The 4705-nt window shown below is 36.5% G+C and overlaps 2 protein-coding genes across 3 annotated transcripts in view; one reads left to right on the top strand and one right to left on the bottom strand.

Annotated features, from left to right (window-relative positions):
- LOC119838514 overlaps positions 1 to 4705 on the bottom strand; it is a 94932-nt gene that overhangs the window by 33481 nt on the left and 56746 nt on the right. The gene's annotated exons all lie outside the window — the stretch shown is intronic.
- LOC119838515 overlaps positions 2763 to 4705 on the top strand; it is a 54963-nt gene continuing 53020 nt past the window's right edge. Inside the window, exon 1 of one of the 2 annotated variants that reach the window (XM_038364486.1) lies at positions 2763 to 3014. The gene's annotated coding sequence lies outside the window, so the exon portion shown is untranslated. The remainder of the gene's footprint in view (positions 3015 to 4705) is intronic. The other variant, XM_038364487.1, reaches the window with a different exon arrangement.

The following is a 4705-nucleotide window of genomic DNA, read 5'->3' as shown; positions in this document are numbered from 1 at the left end:
CCCGTCCATTCTCTCTTTCCGATTGACAATCCTTTTTCGCTTTAAAGCGAGAAGCGCATCTCAGAGGCGCTACCTCTGCGAATGTTCATGGGCTTTGGTGATCGCTTACAATCAGGTGCACCATTGATGATGATGATGATTATGATCTATGTGTCCCACCCGATCAATCGTCGTACCCATTTTTCTTTCTTATTACGAGTGCCTATAGTGCTTATACGAACCATTAAAAATGTCACCTATCAAACCACCTTGCCCCAGCTTATACGCACGTGGCACAATCAACCCCATCTCGCTACCCTGAGCACCTGCACATGCTACTACACCCCCCCCCCCCTGCCGTGCCGTGCCGTGGACTCTACGCCGTGCACCCATGGCGAAGGTCGCGCGGTCAAGTATCACGTATAGCAGTAACAATTAAAGCGCAACAGTGCTGCACAGCCGCATTCCCCGGTCAGTCAGTCGACGGAGCAACAAACGTAAACATTGCCGTGTATATATAATATAGATAGACAATAAACGCCAGCAAACAAAATTCAGAACCGGTCCACCCCTTACTACGCCGCTCGCCGCATACGAATTACGATCGATAGATAGATAGATGGGACCGCGTCATGCAACGTGCGCGATTCAATCGTGATCATTGAGAATTTATTGTTTTTTTTTATCGTCACAAACATTGTACTAGATTTTTTATTGTTTCAATGTAAATAAAGAGATAATTGTATCTCCACGACATACCTACTTAAACATACATACAACAACATACAACTTTGTTTTTAGATTAAAGAGTTTTTAACGGATTTTAAACGCGATTTATTCATTATAGTCTTTAATTTCTAAATGTATAATACTCGCGTAAAATCAAACACAAGAAAATACAATAATATACTTTGTTTTTATTTAATTTTTACGTTACGATGTATGAACAAAGTTAGCGGAAACGTATGCGCATTCAAACTCAAACATTCATTTATTCAATTAGACTTCTTATAGAAGCACTTTTGAATCGTCATAGCACAGTTTTAAAAAGAAAACCGGTTCGAAAAGCAGTCGCAATAATGTACCTCCGTTCTTTATTTTTTTTAATTATAAAAATAATATATAATATAATTATTTTAATTATTTATATAATTTTTAATGAACCTTTCATATGTAACTGCGTAGCTGCGGGATTATGCATGTGCATAACATCACCACTGCTCGAAACGGTGAGGGAAAAACATCGTGAGAAAACCGTCATGTCCAAGAATCAGAAGTTCTACGACATGTGACATCTACCAACCCGCAATTGGCCCGCAAATGGCCAGCGACGTGGAGTATGGCCTGAATCCTCATAGAAGGCCCGAGTTCCAGCAGCAGGGAGCACATATGGACTGATGATGATGATATTTACACATCTGCATTTAGGCACCCGAATATAAATGGAGCTTTGTTATTTTATCTCTACGTTTACAATACGGAATATTCTCTGGAGTTCGATTCACAGACAGAAAAATCTCTATAGTGTACATTCGTCAAAAAGGATTGAAATGGGTTATGTTAACATGTATATGACAAACCCAGTATTCCTAGCTAGCTTGTTCCTGATAAATTCCGTGAATAACGAAACTTATTTTCCGATTCATCATCAAAGGCTAGCCGCCGCGCTAGCTATTAAAATTGATATCTCTACTAAGAAATCTTAGGTAGGTACAATCTAGATAGAATATAGTATATGCGTATATAGTTTACCATTAATCACCGAAACCACTATTCTTAGAACAATGCTTGGCCACAGAATAAAGGCACTTGCTATGCCCTATAAATAGATGTGTTGATAGGAACGTTTGATAAAAAAACAATCTTTTAAGAGAATCAGAAAGCTAATTTTCTTGTAATTCAGAAACAGATGACCAAGCACTATTTTATAGCATAATATTGCTATGTATATCATCATCATCATCAGCCGATGTATGTGCCCATTGCAGGGACTCGGGCCTCCTATTAGGGATCAGGCCATAATCAACCACGCTGACCAAGTGCGGATTGGCAGATGTCACATGTCGTCGAACTTTTGATTTTTTGGACATGACGGTTTTCTCACGATGTTTTTACACATTATTGAAGTGAAACTTCTTTAGAATAGTTGTGATTTCAAACCTGATGCAACGGAAGAAACGACAGGTGAGAGACACAAATACAACAATGTGTAGATTGAAGCCGGCAAAGAATGAGACAGAAATATACATACTGTTTTATATTATCGGTCTCTCCTCTTTGTTAAACAAATAAACTTTGTAATTATCCTACCCTCGTTATATATATTCATCTCATTCTTTTGTCGATTTACTGAAGTTTCACTTCTATCGTGTGTGAATCGCACACACTCAGTTTTTTTTACATTTATTACAATGTGTATGTGATTCGATACTTGTTGTATAAGATGATACCTCTGGATATAGATAGTAAATACTAGCTGATCTGACAGAAGTTGTATGCCTGCATTGAACAGCGGTTAAGCGCTGTTAATACAATATTTTCAACGCCTCTTATCTATACTAACCTACCTATTGGGTACATTCTCCAAGCAATAAAACTTAACCGTTTATCTTTACAGCCTGAACATTTCCACGAAAATTAAACACACACACATACACACGCCGTGAACTGTTTCCCAACCGGCGAATTCTCAAACCGTGACTTGACGCGATATCATATCGGAACCGGAAAATCGATAACCGAAAAAAAAGCTCTATCGCATGACGCGGTCCACCATTGATCCGTGTAAAAATCACCTGCGCATGCGCCGACATTCAGTCTGAGCGCGGCCGTCGCAGCGTGCGGACGTGTTGGCACGTAACCTTATGTACAGCAACACCTCGTTTCCCGGTAACTAACTGTCGATATTGCTCCGATTAAAATTCCTCCCGTGTCCTCCGTCACTCCAGCGCCGGATTTTTGTGTGTTGTGATCGAAATAATCAGTTCGAAACCGTGTGACATTTGTTGAACGCTGCCGTTGTGATTTTAATGTTGGTCAGTTGATTGGTTTTATTTACGTATATTTAATCTCTCGCAATTTTGCGTACCTGCCCTTATATAAATTATTCGGTCATAACTGAAGTCGAATTTGCGAGATACCATAAGTGTTTGCTTCTGTTTGTTTTTTTTCGCGAAATATAACAAATAACATAAGGTTCATTTATCTACAAATGCAATGCAAACATACAGAAAAAAACTAAAACAAATTATTCAATCTCAAGCTAATTCCTGACTATGATCGTGTTACACATTCAAAAACGAAATTTAACGGGTTTAAAACACACATTCATTCATCGTATCATTCAACACGATTCATAATTTGTTAGTATACAATACGTACTAGATATATTTACGAATATTTAAACATTTCCACAAGACGGGTGTATCGTAATGGAATAAATCTCGTTTCCTTAGAAAAGACATCAACGCCTGGACATATAAATATCATTTTAAGTTATTCAAATCCATATCAATACATTCAAAAAAAAAAAAAGTTCAGTGGTTTTATCTACGACTAGCTAAAATTAGTATTTACGATCAATGGATGAAATACAATACACCTTAGGGAAATAGCAGTCTCGTTGAAAATGTATTCATTTATTTATTTATACTTTATTGTTTTGAAAAAATTGCAAATTGTGACCTAACCTAGTTAGCACTATCACACGGTCTTATCCTTAAATAGCGATTTCTTTCAGACGACCGGTTGCACTTAAGAGTAGTTAAAATAGAGGATAGGTGTGGGGAAGCGCATAAATATATATATATATAAAGACATCAGAAAAACAAAGAATAATAATAATGATAAAAATCTTAATTTATAAAAATCTAGTGTCATTCTTCACCAACTGAACCGATTTTGATGAAATTCGGCATTTTATGTGTAATTTGGTCCAACTTAAGATATGGAATAGTTTTTCTTTCGATTCATTATACCAATAAAGTATAATCTTAATATTATTAATTATCACTCAGCCACAGTAAATAACAGTTCTTATATAAATTTGTATACGATTTAATACTATTTCAGTAAAGAAACTCATTTGTCACTAAGCTGATTAAAAGCTTTTTCTCGTAACGCTTTCCAGATTTCAGTGTAAAGGTTCTCAATTCGAGTACATTTTTCACATTACGTACATTTTAATTCAATCACGGGGCAGGATCGAATTTTCTCTATTCTTTCAAAAAATTTCTCATTTATAAAAGCATTTCAATATATAACTAAAAATTACATTTTTCTTTGTTTCAATTACTCGATAACTCCGCGGGTTCTCAACCGAATGACGATTATTTTCGTGTTTGATTGGGAATGGTTGTCATTTGATCCCATTTTAGCATCTGGAGTGGTGCTAACCTCCCAGGGACGTCGATGAAAGAAATAAATAAGATAATGAATCCTACTAATATGATAATGTTTTCTGTGGGGGTGCGGTACTTTCCCGGTGTGAGCTGGCCCAATTCGTGCCAAGCGTGCTCGGCTCCCACACTAAAATATATATATTTATTATTTCTATCTGATAGTTTATCAACCGCTAAAGCGTTTAAAATATGTCCGTACGATAAGACCTCTAAACAAACCTTGCAATAAATTATATCTAAATCAATCAAGGCAATTACAACTAATAAATTATACGAATATACTATTGCATACTCCACCTCTATCGACTGTCGATAAATCTATCTTA

This window comes from Zerene cesonia, unplaced genomic scaffold, assembly GCF_012273895.1.
Source record: "Zerene cesonia ecotype Mississippi unplaced genomic scaffold, Zerene_cesonia_1.1 Zces_u003, whole genome shotgun sequence".
NCBI lineage: Eukaryota > Metazoa > Arthropoda > Insecta > Lepidoptera > Pieridae > Zerene > Zerene cesonia.
This window is presented reverse-complemented; position numbering and strand designations above follow the sequence as displayed.